The sequence below is a fragment of the Physeter macrocephalus genome, chromosome 14 (assembly GCF_002837175.3).
Source record: "Physeter macrocephalus isolate SW-GA chromosome 14, ASM283717v5, whole genome shotgun sequence".
Lineage (NCBI taxonomy): Eukaryota > Metazoa > Chordata > Mammalia > Artiodactyla > Physeteridae > Physeter > Physeter macrocephalus.
The window spans coordinates 114,022,448-114,043,453 of record NC_041227.1 but is presented as its reverse complement, the minus strand read 5'-3'; the positions used below and the strand labels follow the sequence as shown (position 1 = coordinate 114,043,453).

The 21,006-nt window shown below is 35.8% G+C and overlaps 1 protein-coding gene across 1 annotated transcript in view; it reads right to left on the bottom strand.

Moving 5' to 3' along the window:
* Nucleotides 1-21,006, bottom strand: part of SKAP1 (src kinase associated phosphoprotein 1) — a 280,928-nt gene that overhangs the window by 249,062 nt on the left and 10,860 nt on the right. The gene's annotated exons all lie outside the window — the stretch shown is intronic.

The following is a 21,006-nucleotide window of genomic DNA, read 5'->3' as shown; positions in this document are numbered from 1 at the left end:
TGATGGCCATTCTGACCCGTGTGAGGTGATACCTCATTGTAGTTTTGATTTGCATTTCTCTAATGATTAGTGATGTTGAGCATCCTTTCATGTGTTTGTTGGCAATCTGTATATCTTCTTTGGAGAAATGTCTATTTAGGTCTTCTGAGCAGCATTATTCTTAATAGCCAATATGTGGACAAAACCCAAATGTCCATCGACTGATGAATAGATAAATAAAATGTGGCATATCTATACAATGGAATATTATTCAGCAATAAAAAATGAAATGCTATAATACAAATAAATCTCTGAAATCATTATTTCACCAAAGAAACCAGTCACAAGGGCTACATATTGTATAATTCCATTTACATGAAATATACAGGATAGGCAAAAATCTATAGAAACAGAAAGTAGGTTAGCAGATACCTAGGGCTGTGGGAGAGATGGAGGCAGACTGGAGAATGAAAACTAAGGGGGTTCAAGTTTTCTTTGGGGATGATGAAAATGTTCTAAAATTTATCTTGGTGATGATTGCACAACTCTGTGAATACTATACTAAAAGCCATTGGATTGTACACTTCAAATGGTTAGGGTGTATGGCATATGAACTATATCTCAGTGAAGCTGTTAAAATATATAAATGAATGTATAAATGAACAAATTACAACATCTACACATATTCTTCTGAAATTTCAAAACTGAAAGAAAATGAAAACATTACTCAAGCACCGACATGGAAAAAAATAAGTAGTCTACAAAATAACAGAGTCAAAATGGCCTCTCCACAAAATAAGCACTAGAAGATGAAAGTTTTACAGTGTTTTAAAGGAAAAATACCGTGCTCAAGAATTCTAAGCATAGTCAAGATGTTGGTTATATAACATGAAGGAGACCAGCAAAACATTTTCAAACAGTTGTGGCTCTGAATTTCTACCACCTACATTCTTTCCTGAAGAAAATCTTTTCAAGGACACACTGATCAACAGAAAGAGGTGGTGATGAAATTCAAAACAGCAAAATAAGTTAAATCTAGATACTTGTGGTTAAGTATAGTTTAAAACTTATTTTAAAAAGTAATTCTTAATTAAGACGTTTGTAAAAAAAATGTAATAAGCATCTGAATGCAGTTAGAAAAGGAATAGAGAAGAAGAAAAACATGCTAAATTACTTATTTACACAGGGCTAATGGGTACTATTCCATCCTGGATAATGATAATTAAAGCAAATGGGTTTAACTATGATTTTTCAAACACTAACGTAATAAAAGTAGAACAAAAGATTTAAAAAATAGTCAATATAATAAAATATAGAAAAAAGAGAAAAAGGTAGCAGAAAAGATAAAACTCATAAAATAAGATTATATATCACTGATGACAATAATTGTGAAAAGTTAGACTCCCTTATTAAAAACAAGCTATAAGGATATATTGTACTGCACAGGGAATACAGCCAATATTTTATAATAAGTATAAATTGTGAAAAATGTATAAAAATTTTGAATCACTATGTTGTATACCTGAAACTAATATAATATTGTAAATCAACTATACCTCAATTAAAAAATTAAAACGTTAACAGAAACAAGTGAAAAAAAATAAAAGCAAAGTATTTCAGACTATGTCAAAAGATACAATTAATTTAACTACTATTTAAAAGATATTCACCTGAAACAAAGTGAAACTGAAGTTAAAAGAAGAGACGTGTGCAAAATGTCCTAAACAAATTTTCTTAAACAGCAAGAACAGCAGGGGCTTGCCTGGTGGTGCAGTGGTTGAGAGTCCGCCTGCCGATTCAGGGGACACGGGTTCGTGCCCCGGTCCGGGAAGATCCCACATGCCGCGGAGCGGCCGGGCCTGCGCTCCGCAACGGGAGAGGCCACAACAGTGAGAGGTCTGCGTACCGCAAAAAAAAAAAAAAAAAAAAGCAAGAACAGCAGTAATTCATAACAAAGTGGAGCTCAAACAGGCCAACTGAGTCAACAGTGAGAGGCCCGCAAAAAAAAAAAAAAAAAAAAGCAAGAACAGCAGTAATTCATAACAAAGTGGAGCTCAAACAGGCCAACTGAGTCATTTTATTTTATATAAAGTACAATCCGCAATAGAAATTACCTGTTATGTGCTAAATAGCATAGTATTAAAATATATACAGTGAAAACTGTGAGAAATGTAAGTAGAAATTACTGAAAAAGCAATTGTAATGTCACTAGTCTGATAGACCAAGTGGACAAAAATATATAATTATATTGGGCAGTTACGTCCAATAGAAATAAAATAACTACACATGTAATTTAAAATTTTCCTGTAGCCTGATTTCAAAAGGTACCCCAAAAAGAGATGAAAATAATTTTAGTGATATTTATCTTACTTAACTCAATAGATTAAAAATATTATGATTCAATATGTAATGAACACAAAAATAATTATTGAGCTACTTTACCTGTTTTTGTATTATATCTTCAAAACCCTGTGTGCATTTTATACTTAACAACAGACATCAGTTCAGACTAGTCACACTCAAATGCTCAAATTTATGAAAACTGATTAAACACTGGATTACAAAAAAACCAATAATTTCTTAAAAACTCAAAATTAGAGATGTTATTTTATGACCACAACAAAATAAAACCAGAACTTAATATTAAAAAGAGTAAACAAATCTCTCCACACTTAGACACTGAAAACACACTCCTACATATATCGTGGGTCAAAAAGGAAACACAAAACTATAATTACCACATACTGAGAAAACAGTCTGTGTAAAATATTATAAAATGTGACCAGCATTGTACAGAGTGACAGATTTATAGACTTCAATATTTCCAATATTAAATAAAAAAGAATGAAAAGAAATACAATAAGCACCAAATTCAAAGAATCAGAAAAGAGCAATAAACCCCCCTATGGAAAGCAGGAGAAAAGAAACAATAAAGATAAAAGCAGAATTAATAATTCAGAACAGTGGTTGTCTAACAGTGCTCTCTGGAGTTATAAGCTAAGCGTCTGATAAGAAAGACAAGGAGTTGGGGTTGGGGTGGGGTCAAGTGAGTGAAACTCTGGGAAACTCCCTTCCTTCTGCTCACGATCCCCTTTGCTTTAATCACAAGTCCTTGGCTTTTATCTATTTATACACTGGGATTTCACATAAGATTTCAATTTTGATAAGGGTTCCATTGCACAACTTAGTGGTTACAAAACCACTGAACTTGAAAATAGTGAGAAAAATATATATATTAATGCTAAATAAGTATAAGAGCTGGGACTTTTCAGAAGTGAGGGGGAAATCCAATAAATTGATATATCATCAGCAAATGTAATCAAGGAAAAAGGAGAGAACGCACAAATACACAGAAATGAGGCAGAATAAAAAGCAATAACAAACACAAAAATTTTTTAAAGATAATGAAATATTTGATAAAGTTGGTGAGATTTCAAGTTATTTTAATTTTCTTTTTTGTGCTTTTATGCATATTTAAATTTTATGATAGTGGGCATCATTTTTATCCCTTTAAAAGATTATTTAAAAAACAAAGTGCTACGTAAACAAAATAAAATGCCATGCAAATAAATATGAAAATCTCCATGAAAGTTTCTGAGAAAAATATAAATTTCTAAAACTGAATTGAGAAATGAAAAACCTGAATCCTGAACAGGCTAATAACCAGGGGAAAAGAAGAAAAGGTTGCTAAATGTTTTTTTAAGTTCATATTAATATAGTTTTTTAGATGTTTTTCAAACCTTTAAGCAATGAACAATTCTTGTTCTATATAAATTATTCCAGAGCATAATTCTCAAATTATGCAAAACTTCTCAAATCATTTGGTATAACCTAGCATAACCACAGTTCTAAAAGAGCACAAAAAGGAATCAGTTTAAAGTTAATATAGAGGGAAGGGTGGCGGGTGGGGATAGTCAGGGAGTTTGGGATTGGCATGTACATACTGCTATGTTTTAAAATGGATGGCCGGGCTTCCCTGGTGGCTCAGTGGTTGAGAGTCCGCCTGCCAATGCAGGGGACATGGGTTCGTGCCCCAGTCTGGGAAGATCCCACATGCCGCGGAGTGGCTGGGCCCATGAGCCATGGCCGCTGAGCCTGCGCGTCCGGAGCCTGTGCCCCGCAACGGGAGAGGCCACAACAGTGAGAGGCCCACGTACCGCACAAAAAAAAAAAAAAAAAAAAAAAAAAAAAAAAGGATGGCCAACGGGGGACCTACTGTGTAGCACAGGGAGCTCTGCTTGGTATTATAAGATGACCTAGATGGGAAGAGAATTTGAAGGGGAATGGATGCATGTGTGTGTATGGCTGAGTCACTTTGCTGTGCACCTGAAACTAACACAGCATTGGGGGGTTTGTTTTTTTTTAACATCTTTATTGGAGTATAATTGTTGTACAATGTTGTGTTAGTTGTTGCTGTATAACAAAGTGAATCAGCTTTATGTATACATATATCCCCATATCCCCCTCCCTCTTGCGTCTCCCTCCCACCCTCCCTATCCCACCCCTCTAGGTGGTCACAAAGCACCAAGCTGATCTCCCTATGCTATGCAGGACAGGAATAACACAGCATTGTTAATCAGCTATACTCCAATATAAAATAAAAAGTTTTTTAAAATTTTAAAAATAAAATTTAAAAATAAAGTTAATATAGATACAAAAATCCTAAATAAAATACCAGTAGATCACACCTAGCAGTATATTAAAAGAATAATATAGTTTATCCTGGGAATATAAAGATGTTTCAATATTATTGATGTATTATATATTTATTTAATAGGTTAAAAGAGAAGTCTATACAAACCTCTTGGCAAATGACAAAATCACCTCTGATGATATTTATTATCTATTTGTGACAAAACTATATTAAATAGAAGTAAAAGAATACCTTCTTAACTTAAGGAATATATATGTCGCAAACTAGCATCATATTTATGGTTGAAAAACTAAAGTCATTATTATTAAAGATTGTTTTTCCAGCTACTCCCACTGTCAAATAACATTGTTCTGGAGGTTCTAGACAAAAAGAAGCCTCAGAAGGAAAAAAAAGTCATTATGCACAGATATTATAACCAATGACATATAAGCTTAAAACTATGAAGTTGGAAAACTTTTAGAAATTGTAAGAATTCACTAGGGTAGCCAGAAAATAAATGCTTTAAAAATCGGTAGCTTTCTGGGTAATAGTAGAATAGCCTATGTTGGAATGACTTTCCAATAGATAAGAATTATCAACACTAGACAAAAAATTAAAAAGCAACTATTTTAGGGCACCAAACAGTAGCCAAAAGCAGGCAGAAATTGCTGGGGATTTGATCCTTGAAAGAAAGGAACTGCAGGGTGAGACTTGTGTTTATATAGCTTATCACCTAAAGGTACTCCCAGTCCATGTGGGATGGAGTGGCTAGGGAGCACCTTTAGGCAAAAAGCTTAGTGGGCTGTGAGAAAACACCAAATGCCACAACTTACATATACTTGGAATCTCAGAAGAAGGTTAAAACCAGAATAGGACAGAAACTGTACCAGAAGAAATAAACGTCAAAAATTTCCCAAATTTGATGAAAAATATTAATTTACAGATTCAAGAAGCTCAGTGGACCTCAAGTAGGATAAACATTAAGAAAACTAAACACTGGCAAATTATAGTCAAACTGCTGAAAACCTAAGATAAAGAGAAGAATTTCAAAGAAGCTAGAGAAAATGACCCATTACCCATAAGAAAATAATGATAGGAATGAGAGTTGACTTTTCATCAAAAATAATGGAGGCCAGAAGACACTAGAATGACACATTTAAATGTGCTGAAAAGAAAAAGGGAAAAAAACCTGTCAACCCAAAATTCTATATCCAATGACAATAGCTGTCGAAATGTACAGGCAAAATAAAGACGTTTTTCAGATAAACAAAAACTGAGAAAACTTTTTGCTAACAAACCTGCTCTAAAAAGAAAAATCTAAATGAAATTCATCAAGCTGAAGGGAACTGACACCAAAGGGAAACTCAGGTCTACAGGGGTACCAAAATGCTAAATATGTGGGTAAATATAAAATATTATCACTTTTTTCCTCTTTCTCTTAATTTCTTCAAAAGATAACTGGCAAGCTAAAGCAGATTATAACACTGCATTACACAGTTTATAACATATGTACATGCAAAATATGTGACAGCAATAAAACAGAGGATGGGGGAAGGGAGAAAATGAACCCCCTTTAGTGGTATAAAATTAACTCTGAGTAGCCTGTGATAAGTTAAGGAACATATCGTAATCACTGGAACAACCCTAACAAACAAAATAAGGAGGAACAATTTTTTTAAATAGAGAAATTAAAATGGAATACTAAAAGCATTTGATTAATTTTTTTAAAAGCAAGTGTAATAAAAAAAATGTGAAAATTGCAAAACAGATAGTTAAACGGTAGACCCTAAATCCATCCATAACAATAGTTATATTAGATGTAAATGAACTGAGCACTTCAACTAAAAAGCAGAGATTTTTCTAACTGAATAAAAATGCAAGACCCAATCATATGCTGTCTACAGGAGACACTTTTTTCCTTCCAGTTTTATTGAGATATAATTGACATACAGCACTATGTAAGTTTAAGATGTACAGCATAATGATTTGACTTACATATGCCATGAAATGATTACCACAGTAAGATTAGTGAATACCTATCATCTCATATAGACACAAAATTAAAGAAATAAAAAATTTTTTCCTTGTGATAAGACCTCTAAGGATTTACTCTCTTAACAACTTTCATATAAACTGTACAGCAGTGTTAATTATATTTATCATGTTGTACATTACATCCCTAGTACTTATTTATCTTATGACTGGAGATCTGTATCTTTTGACTGCCTTCATCCAGTTCCCCCTCCCTCTACCACCTTTGGCAATTGCAAATCTGATCTCTTTTTCTATGAGTTTATTTGTTTTTGAAGTATAATTGACTTACAACACTATGTTAGTTCCTGGCACACAACATAATGATTCAAAATTTCTATACATCTCAAAATGATCACCCTGATAAGTCTAGTTATCTGTCAGCATACAAAGATATCACATAATTATTGGCTATATTCTCCAAACTGTACATTTCATACCTGTGACTCATTTATTTTGTAACTGGAAGTTTGTACCTCTTACTCTCCCTCACCTATTTCTCTCCTCCCACCTCCCCACTACCCTCACCTCTGGCTACCACCTGTTTGTTCTCTGTATCTATGACTCTGTTTCCATTTACTTATATTTGTTCATATTTGTTTTGTTTATAAGATTCCACATATAAGTGAAATCATACAGTATTTGTCTTTCTCTGACTTATTTCACTTAGCATAATACCCTCAAGGGCATACTTATCTTGTTCCTGACCTTAGAGGAAATACTTGCAGCTTTTCGTCATTCAGTATGATGTTAGCTGTAGGCTTGTCACGCATGGCCTTTATTATGTTGAGGTATATTCCCTCTATACCCATTTTACTGAGAGTTTTTATAATAAATGGATGTTGAATTTTGTCAAAATCTTTTTCTGCAACATATGATGATCATATGACTTTTATTCTTCAATTTGTTAATGTGGTGTATCACACTGATTGATTTGTGGATATTGAACCATCCTTACATCCGTGGGATTAATCCCACTTGATCATGGTGTATGATCCTTTTAATGTATTGTTGATTTGGTTTGCTATTATTTTGTTGAGGATTTTTGCATCTATGTTCATCAGTGATATTGGCCTGTAATTTTCTTTTTTTGTTATATCTTTGTCTGGTTTTGGTATCAGGGTGATGCTGGCTTCACAGAATGAGTTCAGAAGCATTCCTTCCTCTGCAATTTTTTTGGAATAGTTGGGAAGGATAGGTGTTAACCCTTCTCTAAATGTTTGGCAGAATTCACCTGTAAAGCCATCTAGTCCTGGAATTTTGTTTCTTGGGAGTTTTGAAAATACTGATTCAATTACTGATTCAATTCATGTTTTGTATTTCTTCCTGATTCAGTCTTGAGAGATTGTACATTTCTAGGAATTTGTCCGTTTCTTCTAGGTTGCCCATTTTGTTGGCATATAATTGTTCAAAGTAATCTACAGGAGACACACTTTAAATATAAAGACACAGATAGGCTGAAAAAAAAGAATGGAAATTATACAGTATGCAAAGAGTAAAAAGCATAAGGAAGATGGAATGGGTATACTAATGTAAGACAAAGTAGACTTCAGTACATGGAGTATTACAAGAGATAAAGAGGGATATTTCATAATGATAAAAGGGCCAAGTCATCAGGAAGACAGAACAATTATAAAGTGTATGCCCATAATAAAATAGCTACAAAATACTTGAAGCAAATTCCAATGCAACTAAAGTAAGAAAAAGACATATCTACAATCACAGTTGGGGATTTTACTACCCTGTTTCAGAAACTAATAGAACAACTAGACAAATAATCAGCAAAGAGATAGAGGACCTGAACAATACTATCAACAACTTTGATCTAATTGACATTCATAGAATGCTACATCTAACAACTACAGAATACACTTTTTTTAAAGTGCATATGAAATGTTCACCAAGATATATCTTATTCTAGTCCATAAAATAAGTCTTATAAACACCAAAAGTCTAAAATCTTAGAGTATATTCTCTGACCATAAAATAAGTTAGAAATCAATAACAATGAGATAACTAAAAAGCCTCAATTCGAAGTAACATAAATCAAAGAGGAAATACTCTTCTTTGAATAAACTGAATGATGATAAAATACAACACATTCAAATTTGTAGGATGCAGTTAAATCCACACTTAAGGGAAACATACAGCTTTAAATGCTTATGGTAGAAAAGAAGAAAGGATTAAAATCAATGATCTAAGTTTTCATCTTAAGAATCTAGAAAAAGAAGAACAAATTAAACTCCAAGCAGGAAAAAGAAAATAATAAAGATAAGAATGGAAATCAATTAAATAGAGAGCAGAAAAATCATTGGTTGGTTCTTTTAAAAGACCAATAAATTTGATAAGTCCCTAAAGGTTTTATCAAGATTCATAAAAGGAAAAAAGAGAAAACCCATATTACCAATATCAGATTGAGAGGGGAAAAGGAAAAAAAGATATTTCTCACACTTTAGAAAACAAACAAAAACATATTTACCTTTCCCTCTAATAAAAAAGGCACTGTTACTCACCGTAGAAACATTGGCAAATAAAGAAGTTGATATAAGGAACAAAATTTGCAATCCCATCCTCTTTCAGGTTTTTGTTTTTTGTTTTTTGGCCACGCCAGGCAGCATGCGGGATCTTAATTCCCTGACCAGGGATCGCACCCGTGCCCCCTGCAGTGGAAGCATGGAGTCCTAATCACTGGACCACCAGGGAACTCTTAACTCTTTCAGTTTTTATTCTGTGCTAACAAAACCTTTTTATTTTCATTTACAAAAATGAGATATCAAATGTTCTGAAGTTTTTCCACTAAACCCTGGTTATTGGTTATATCATAGATCATATAATGAAATATTATATAACCAATTAAAAATAATATTCATGAAGAAAATTTAAGGAATTCAAAAATTCTCACAGCATATTTTTAACACAATACTGAACGAAAAGGAGAAGGAGAAGAGGAAGAAGAAGAAGAAAAGGAAGAGGAAGGGGGGGAGGAGGAGGAGGAAGAGTAGAGGGAGGATGACAGGACGAGAAAGAAGGAGGAATGCTGAAGGATTGACATTACTCAACTTAAAGACTTACTATGCTACAGTGATCAAGATAGAGTAGTATTGTTGGAAGAACAGACACAGATCAATGGAACAGAACAGAGAACACAGAAATAGCCTCACACAAACACAGTCAACTGATCTTTGACAAAGATATAAAGGCAATTCAGTGGAGAGAGGATAGCCTTTTTTTTTTTTTCTTTTTTTTTTTGCGGTACGCGGGCCTCTCACTGTTGTGGCCTCTCCCGTTGCGGAGCACAGGCTCCGGACGCGCAGGCTCAGCGGCCATGGCTCACGGGCCCAGCCGCTGCGCGGCATGTGGGATCTTCCCGGACTGGGGCACAAACCCGTGTCCCCTGCATCGGCAAGCGGACTCTCAACCACTGCGCCACCAGGGAAGCCCGAGGATAGTCTTTTTAACAAATTGTTCTGTGCCAACTAAATATCCAAATGAAAAAAAAAAAAAAAAAGGCACAGCTCTAACTTTTCACAAAAATTACCTCAGAGTGGATCATAGACCTAAATGTAAAACGCAAAACTATAAAACCTTAGAAGATAACACAGGAGAAAATGTAGGTGACCTTGGGTTTGGCAATGAGTTTTTAGTTACAAGACCAAAAGCATGATGAATGAAAGAAATAATTTAGGCTTCATTAAAATGGAAAACTTCTGTTCTGCAAAAGACAGTGTTAAGAGAATGAAAAGACAAGCCACAGACTGGTAGAAAATCTTTACAAAACACATATCTAATAAAGGACTTATATCCAAAACATTCAAAGAACATTTAAAACTCAACAATAAGAAAACAAACAACCCAATTTTAAAATGGACATAAGATGTGCATTTGTCATCTGTGTACCTTCTCACCAAAGAAGATACACAGATGACAAATAAGCTTATGAAAAGACACTCAGCATCATATGTCATTAGGGAATTGAAAATTAAAACAACAATGCGATATCACTATGTAACTATTAGAATGGATAAATTTTTTAAAATTGACAATACCGATGGCTGGCAAGGATGTAGAGCAACCAGAACTCTCATTAATTGCTGATGGGAATGTAAAATGGTATAGCCACTTTGGAAGATGGTTTCGTTTCTTCCAAAGCTAAACATAGTCTTATCATAAGATCCAGCAATCACACTCCTGAGTATTCACCCAGTTGAGCTGAAAACATGTCCACACAAAAATCTGCACATAAATGTTTATAGCAGCTTTATTTATACTTGCTAAAATTTTGGAAGCAACCAAAGTGTCCTTCAGTAGGTGAGTGGATAAATAAATTGTGGTACATACAAACAGTGGAATACTATTCAGTGCTAACAAGAAATGAGCTCTCAAGCCATGAAAAAACATGGGGGAAGTTTAAATGCATATCACTATGTGAAAGAAGCCAATCTGAAGAGGCTACATATGTATGATTCTACCTACATAGCATTCTGGAAAAGGCAACACTATAAAACGATCAGGGGTTCAAGAGGAGTCAGGGAGGGATGAATAGGTAAAGCACAGGAGGCTTTTAGGGCAGTGAAACTATACTGTATGATACTTTAATAATGGTTGACACATGGCTTTATGTAATTATCAAAACCTATAGGACTTTACAACACAAAGAATGAGCCTTAATGTCTGCAAATTTCAAAAAATCATTTAGCAGGTTGGGGAATCTCAGGAAAAAATGCAGACTGTAACAACATAATCTAACTGATTACAAATATATGAATTAAACTCGCTGAAGAAATGGGGGAAAGGCACTGACCTAAGTAACACTGGAAATGGGTAGTCTATAAGACCAAAGGCAAAAGGAACTGCACGTGAATACTGGACCCTAGTCAATAAAGTTGTTTCCAATGGGTGTAGGGGTTATCAATTCTTATACTGCTATACATGTATACTCTAATCAGACAATAAATGGATGATGAATGGTGGGAGCCAAGTTTCTTAGTGTTGGAGTGGAAAAGATAGGAGCAAGCAGCAAGAATATTAAGAAGAAGAGCTGAATAGACATTTTTCCAAAGAAGACATACAGATGGCCAATGGACACAAGAAAAGATGTTCAACATCATTATTAGGGAAATGCAAATCAACACCACAATGAGATATCACCTCACACCCCTTAGAATAACTATTATCAAAAAGGTAAGAAGTAATAAGTGCTGGAGGAGATGTGGAGAAAAAGGAACCTCATGCACTGTTGGTAGGAGTGTAAATTGGTGCAGCCACTATGGAAAACAGTATGGAGATTCCTCAAAAAATTAAGAATTAAACTACTATATGATCCAGCTGTTCCACTTCTGGGTATTTATCCAAAGAAGACAAACACACTAATTCAAAAAGATATATGTACCTCTATATTCAGCACAGCATTTTTTACAATAGCTAAGATATGGAAACAGCCATCAGCACATGAATGGATAAGGAAGATGTGGTATATATAAATACAATATATTACCATTCAGCTATAAAATGATGAAATCTTGCCATTTGTCACAACATGGATGGGCCTTGAGGGTATTATGCTAAGCGAAATAAGTCAGAGGGAGAAAGACAAATACTGTATGATTTCACTCATATGTGAAATATAAAAAACAAACAAATAAAATAAATGAACAAAACAGACCAAAAAGAACAAACACGTAGATACAGAGAACAGAGTATTGGTTATTGGGGGGCAGTGAAATGGGTAAAAGGGGGTCAACTGTACATGACAGATAGAAACTAAATTTTTGGTGGTGAGCATATTATAATGTATACAGAAGTAGAAATATAATGTTGTACAAATGAAACTTATATAATGTTATAAAACAATGTGAGCTCAATTTAAAAAAAGAATAGTAAGGAGTCTAAAATGAATTAAGAGTTGAAAACATCAATAAGAACTCATGTTTAACTTTGTATAGATACAGATGGTTATGTATAGAAATTGCTTATAGATATATTTATATGTGGGGTTACCTTGCACACATATATTTCTTTGCTTTGTCAGCTGAGAAGGCCTAAAAGAAACAACATCCCAGTGACAATGAGCACACCTACTACCCAGATATTGATTTCTAATACCAATCTTCAATAAAAGGAACCAACGCTTTTTTGAGAGATGGCTGATTTTAGGACTGGGGCAGGACACATACAAGATGACCCTGGAGCATCTTATAGTGCCAGAAAGTAAGGAAGTGCCCCAAACACACACACACACACACACACACACACACACACACACACACACACACACTTCACGGGGCATGTCAAAAGGAGCCCAGGAGCCAAGTAAAAGAGTGCCCAATGGCCAAAGCTAGAACAATTTGAGCAACAAAGTTATGTAACATTGGATTATAACTCAAAGTATAAGTATTCATGAGTCCACAATGATATAAATAAGTAACTGAATACATTAATACATGGGGGGAGAAAACACAAATCTCCAGTGCAGAAGAATTCCAAATAAGTTATATAGATACTCCACCTTGAAGAAGGAGCATAACTCCCAACACTTAAGTGTAGATTGCACATGGAGACTTCCTTCCGAAGAGTACAGTATTGAAAGGGGAAATAAAGAGTAACTTGACAGTGGAGAAACCTGACAATAACTATATCAGCCAGGTGATCAAAGTCAACATCAACAGTCATAAATCATGTTGATAGTATGTACCCTCGACATTTGATGAGAATGGCACTTTACTTCTGTGATCTCCTTTCCAAAAACCTGTAGCCCTAGTCTAATGATGAGAAAAACATCAGACAAATTCTAATATAGGGCGTTCTACAGTATACTTGACCAGTACTCCTCAAAACTCTCAAGGTCATCAAAAACAAGGAAAGTTTGAGAAAGAGTTGCAGAGAAGAGGAGTCTAAAGAAATAAATTAAATGAGGTATCCTGGATAGGATTCTGGAAAAGAGAAAGGACATTAGGTAAAATCTAAGGAAAATGGGGATAAACTACAGACTTAGTCAATAACATATCAATATTGGTTCATTAATTGTAATAAATGTATCATAGTAATGTGAAATGTTAATAATGGAGGAAACTGGGGGGAAGGTGAATAGGAGAACTCTGTACTACCCGCTCAATTTTTCTGTAAATCTAAAGCTATTCTAAAAACTAGTCTATTAATTTTTTTAAGTGGTATATGATATAATCTTCACATTTTACCAGAAGAAGGGGGGAGGGACTGGGTTAAATTCATTCATTAACCCAATCTTTATTGAGTCCCTTCTATAGGTCAGTCAGGTACTGTGATAAACACCAAAATATTAACAATGGTCATCTCTAGGTAGTGGAATTACAAGCCATTTTTATCTTCATACTTTTCTATATTTTCTAAATGTTCTAAAATATGTGTTTTAGAATATTAAAAAATAAGCAAAATTAAAATCACTATGCAAGCATAATGTAATACTACTCTTAGCTTGGATAGACAGATTTTAATTTTTCTCCCTCCTTTTCATTTCACTCAGTGGTAGTGGGTTGTGCTAGTTCATAGCTGGGAATAGGAAAGGAGGCCACCCAAGCCGACAGAAAGTGGGGAATAGAGACCCTGTGAGGGATGGATGGTTAAAATGAATACTTCATGCCTATAGATGATAAATGTAGATATATATATATTATTTTGAACTTCTACTCTCCTTACTAAATGCTTATAAGTAAAATATCCCATGTAATTATATTTGTATATACTAAAACTGCTAAAACGGAATCAACAGGATATAATTATCCCCCAACTCATTGGGGGGATATTTGATAATTTGATATTTTATTATGACTTTACTTTTTTTTTTTTTTCTTTTTTTGCGGTACGTGGGCCTCTCACTGTTGTGGCCTCTCCCGTTGCGGAGCACAGGCTCCGGACGCGCAGGCTCAGCGGCCATGGCTCACGGGCCTAGCCACTCCGCGGCATATGGGATCTTCCCGGACCGGGGCACGAAGCCCTGCATCGGCAGGTGGACTCTCAACCACTGCGCCACCAGGGAAGCCCCTATGACTTTACTTTTTAAGTTTCACTTTAAATTACTTTTTTGAAGGCTTCATTTCAAAACACTTTAGAGGGCCACTTGTTAATTTAAGTACTTGTTCCTTCACCTGCAAGTGTCATCTACTCAGGGGAATAAAATGACACAAAGACAATCTCTTCCATCTGTCTCATCATTTTTTTTAAAACCTGATCTAAAAATATTCCCACAACTCACTAGTTGAACAAATTTATAATCATGAAAACATAAATAAGTCAAAAGCAAGAGCTATAGGAGGGATTATACATCTAGTATTTTATACACTTCCCAACTCATTTTATGAAGCCAGCATAACCCTGATATCAACACTTGATACAGATATTAAGGAAAGAAAATTACAGACCAACATATAATACATTTGCCTTTCAATTTGCAAGATGATGCTACTTATAGTGATTATGACCTGAAGGTGCCTGAGCAACCCTGCTCAGAAACACATTACTCACCACTGAACAAGGAAGAGATTTTCACCTCCTGTATTTAACCAAGCTTACCACTCTCTCTGGGTGGGTTTTCCATTAAGCAATCAGCCTTGTACAAACAAGAACTCCTTTAATATAAACATCATGTCCTATCACATCAGGATGCCTTAGGCTACTGCAACTGCAAAACCCAGAGTGAAAAACACCACTAACTGAGTAAGAACACTCCTGAGGTGCCTCTGACATCACAGCACTCACTACACATAATACTTGATTATGTTTACTTGTGATTATGATTCACACCAAAGAGAAAAGACAAAATCAGAAACATACCATAAACAATGCCACTTTTTTCTGAATGCCTTTATTCTTTAACAAATATTTATTGAGCACTTATTACATGCTAAATACTGAAAAAGTGAACAAGATAGATCTAAGCTAAAAGTTTACAGTCTACCAAAGAATAAAGACTTAAATAGACAATTAGAATAAATTGTGATCTGAGTTATAACAAGAAAAGTGAGGGGGGCACAGGCCTAGAGTAGATGCAACTAGTCTAGAGGGAAGTAAGTCAGGGGAGATCTCTCAGACACCTGACCTTTCATCTGAAACCCACAGATTAGTAGGTCAAGTATGTATGTTGGGGATGGGGAGGAGGTGGTAGAATGAGGAAAAGAATGGCATAAGCATGGAAATATTATGTTCAAAGGTCCTGAGGTGATAGATCTTACTTCATTTGGAGAGACTGAAAGAGTTCTAACTTAGAGTGCAGAACATAAAGGTTAGGGGTGAGAGGACAGTGATGAAAGATTATTCTGGAAGGCAAGCTTGTAGCAATATACAGTATTTTGTACTAAAAGTAATATACAACGATTTTAAGTCTCATGTTTAAAAGGTAAACAGCTCTGGCAAAGATGCATCTTCCTATTATAATTCACAGCTTCCCTAAAACATAGATTCCCTCAGCTTCCATGCAACTTATGGATATCTATTCCAGCAAACCAGAGTAGGAAAAGAAGATAGAAAAAGAAAACAAAGAAGGACAAGGGGACAGAGGGTATGTGGAACGCTGCAGACATGATATAATCATCACATCCCTGGGAGAAACCACTGCACAGCCTAAGGCCAGATGAAAAGATTCTGACTTGACAGGATGCACCCAAGATCTCTAGGTTCTGTAGACTGGTGAAAGTCTCTGACATTCTCCCAAACCTCTGACCTTGTCCATTTATGAGGCTACTCTTCTATTTGGAGAAGAATGACATCCTATGTGTCACATTTTTCAAACTAGTGAAAAATAAAGGTTGCCTCCATCTGTTTTCTAAGTAATGCTCCTAATACACAGAAAGAACAAAATATTTAAGTTGGTGTTCTTTAACAGTTACAAATTTTTTTGTTGATATATTGTTTCTAAAACTCAAAAGTTTGCTTCAATCAATCTTCTATTTAAAGGCAGGATGAATGGCCAAATGTTGCTGAAAACAATTCCACCAACCAAAAACCCAAGTGTTCCTAGAGGGGATATTTTGCAAAAGTATTTGAACTACTAAAGCAGAGCTCACATTTCTGAAAAGAGGTGCCATAAATTTCTGCCTATATTGGCATTATACCCAAGAAAATATTTGAGATTTTTGTCTACATGCAAAAAGTGCTGGCATACGGCTTCCCTGGTGGCGCAGTGGTTGAGAGTCCACCTGCCGATGCAGGGGACACGGGTTCATGCCCCGGTCTGGGAGGATCCCACATGCAGCGGAGCGGCTGGGCCCGTGAGCCACGGCCGCTGAGCCTGTGCGTCCGGAGCCTGTGTTCCACAACGGGAGAGGCCACAACAGTGAGAGGCCCGCGTACCGCAAAAAAAAAAAAAAAAATGTGTTGGCATAGGCTAAAATGACTCACCAAATTAATTCTATTAAGTTTAATGCTGGGCAGTATTTCAGACCCTCTATTTAGATTTTTTTTTTAAAGTCCCCAAGTACTTGCAAATACTTTTTAAATGTGAATGGTTGTCCTGGCTGGGCACAATCACAGAAATATCCATTCTCTCACTGCTGCTGCTTTGATAGTCATTATACTTCAACAACCTTCTGCTGACTTCCATCATCACTCCTCACCCCATCTCATAGTCCCCTCCTCTTATCATAGCATGTCCAAGCCTGTTGGCAGCCACGCTCTCAATGGGAGATGGGGTCGGAAGTAAGGAGACAGGAGAGGAAGAGAGGGAGATGAGGAGAGGAAATTCTGTTCTCCTTTTGCTCTGGGTCCCTGCACTGGCTCTCACCTCCCCACTAGGTGAGGCCCATTCCTGCTCTCATTCTGGCTCATTAAATAGTCTCCTCCCTAATCCTGGGAACCCCAACCTAGCTCCCACCCAGCTCCTCATACCTTTCCCAGACCTGCCCATTGGAGTCACTCCCCAGTCAAAACACCAACATCAGAGCTTGGAGTTAGGGAACAGGGGATAAAGGGTGTGTTCCCACTAACAAAGAGGGACACAAAATAGTTTTTTTAAATGGGCTGGCCTGGAAATCAACCTAAAGAACATGGTTCTTTTTCCCATAAAAAAAGGGGTCTAAAAGAAAATACCTAAGTAAACGTTAGAAAATAATCTATTCACTATTTTTAAAAAAATTATAGGAGCAGGATACTACTTCAGCCTCATCTCTTAAATTTTCAATGATACCTAGTGTTTTTTTTCTAATCAAAATGTTTAATTTATCTTATAGATGCTTCACTCTGAACACTTTGAAGGAGTAAAAGCCTTAAAGATGAGACATCACCCCTCTAGGATGGAGATGGGAGCCTGTATTGAGAAAGGAGGGGTGGAGAAAATGTTTGTTGAGACTGTGGAGAAGAGAAGGGGATATCAAAGGGAGGAGGGACTCCTCTCAGGGACCCATCCCAGGAGTCCTTTGCTTGGATTGATGCGGTAGGCAGGGAGTAAAGATCTGCATCATCCTCGGGACTTCCTTGAGTGAGCTGCTAAAAGTAAGACATCCTTTCCAGTAACAGACTATGCCCACCCACTTTGCCATGCCTAGCAAATCATGCCCACCAAACCAAAACAATCTCTACCTTGGAAGTAACATAAGGCCACATTTCATTCTAGATGCCTGAGTATTCTATTTGTCTGGGTATTTAATTAAATGTCATAACTATCCCTTTATGTAACATATTGCTATTTTACAGAAAAAAAACAGCCTGGTTGCTGATCCAACTTCCACAAAGTCTCATTGACAGCTTCTGGTAGAAACAAACGAAAAATAATAATTTCTGATTCCTTGTTACAAATATGCTGAAGGTATCCGACCATTAGTATTTCTGCAGTGACTTAAATATCTCACTAAAATCAAACCTCTGAAACTTTAGTGTTAATTTTTCTATTCTAACGATGGAAGACTTCATAGAAACCTTGTCTTGCCTATTTTCACACCAATTAAATAAAAGTATCATGGGGGGGAAAAATGACTTTTAGTTTGCTTAGAACTTGTTTTAAACCTTGCATTAAATTTTCGATCTGGCAATTAGTTTTAATCCTTAAGGCATATATATTTTGCTTTTTGTTAAGAGGTAAAACTTATTGGCAAGGCTAAAATCATACCCACCAGCTTTGTTTTGGCTTGCAGGAAGTTGTCAGCATACAATAGAGAAACTGTCAGCATGTTCTGGTTGTGGTTTGCTTCAACCTGCTGATTGTTTCTGCCCCATGACCCAAGAAATGTGTGGTGTTTATATTTTTCATTCTCTTACCTCCTGAAGGGGAAAAAAATGACAATACCTATATACTCACAGCACAGAGAAAACAAAAACCAGGAACGAAAACACAGATAGTACTTTGGATTAAGTTTTAACTACTGGCCAGTCCGCAAATCTAGGATTAACACTTCTGCAATCTTCCATTTGAGAGTCTAAGAATCTATCCTACAGAAGTATTTGCACATGTACACGAAGATGCAGATATGTTCTCTACAGCACTGTGGAAATACAAAAACGTCTGGAAACGATCTAAACATCCTTCAATAGGTGAAGAGTTACAAAATTTTAAAATACTGTGCAGCAGCTTAAAAATATATATATATATGAATATATACATAGATTCATATGGAAAGGTATCCAATGGTGCTATGTTAAAAAAACCAAGTAGTCTATATACTTATTTTTTTTTTTTCATTGAACTATAGTTGATTTACAATATTGTGTTAGCTTCAGGTATACAGCAAAGTGATTCAGATATATATATATATACTCTTTTCAGATTATTTTCCATTATAGGTTATTACAAGATATTGAATACAGCTCCCTGTGCTATAGAGTAAATCCTTGCTTATCTATTTTATATATAGTGGTGCATATCTGTTAACACCATACTCCTAATTTACACCACCCCACCTTCTCCTTTGGTAACCATAAGTTTGTTTCCTATGTCTGTGAGTCTGTTCCTGTTTTGTAAATAAGTCCATTTGTATTATTTTTTTAGATTCCACATATAAGGGATATATTTGTCTTTCTCTGACTTACTTCACTTAATACAGTAATCTCTAGGCCCATCCATGTTGCTGCAAATTGCAATATTTCATTCCTTTTATGGATGAGTAATATTCCATTGTGTGTGTCTGTGTGTGTCACATCTTTATCCATTCGTCTGTTGATGGACACTTAGGTTGCTTCCATCTCTTGGCTATTGTAAATAGTGTTGCTATGAACACTGGGGTGCATATATCTTTTCAAATTAGAGTTTTCGTCTTTTCCAGATATATGCCCAAGAGTGCGATTGCTGGATCATATGGTAGTTTTATTTTTAGTTTTTTAAGGAACCTCCATACTGTTTTCCATAGTGGCTGCACCAATTTACATTCCCACCAACAGTATAGGAGGATTCCCTTTTCTCCACACCCTCTCCAGTATTTATGATTTGTAGACTTTTTGATGATGGCCATTCTGACTGGTGTGAGGTGATACCTCGTTGTAGTTTTGATTTGCATTTCTCTAATAATTAGCGATGTTGAGCATCTTTTCATGCGCCTGTTGCCCATCTGGTTGCCTTCTTTGTAGAAATGTCTATTTAGTTCTTCTGTCCATTTTTCGATTGAGTTGTTTTTTTCATATTGAGTTGTATAAGCTGTTTGTATATTTTGGAAATTAAGCCCTTTTTGGTCCCACAGTTTGCAAATATTTTTTCCCATTCTGTTAGGCTTTTTGTTTTGTTTTGTTTCATTTATGGTTTCCTTTGCTGTGCAAATGCTTATAAGTTTGATTAGGACCCATTTGTTTACTTTTGCTTTTATTTCTATTGCCTTGGGAGACTGATCTAAGAAAACACTGCTACGATTTATGTCAGAGAATGTTTTGCCTGTATTCTCTTCTAGGCGTCCTATGATGTCATGTCTTATATTTAAGTCTTTAAGCCATTTTGAGTTTATTTTTGTGTATGATGTGAGGGAGTGTTCTAATGTACGTTACTGATTTACATGAGGCTGTCCAGCTCTCCCAACACCAGTTGCTGAAGAGGCTGTCTTTTCTCCATTGTATATGCTTGCTTCCTTTGTCAAAGATTAATTGACCTGAAGCATGTGTTTATTTCTCAGCTCTCTATTCTGTTCCATTGATCTGTATGTCGCTTTTTGTGCCAATACCATGCTGGGTTTTTTAAAAATAAATTTATTTTATTCATTTATTTATTTTTGGCTGTGTTGGGTCTTTGCTGCTGCATGCAGGCTTTCTCTAGTTGCGGCGAGTGGGGGCTACTCTTCTTTGTGGTGCGTGGGCTTCTCGTTGCGGTGGCTTCTCTTATTGCAGAGCACAGGTTCTAGACGCACAGGCTTCAGTAGTTGTGGCACGCGGGCTGAGTAGTTGTGGCTTGTGGGCTCTAGAGCACAGGCTAAGTAGTTGTGGCG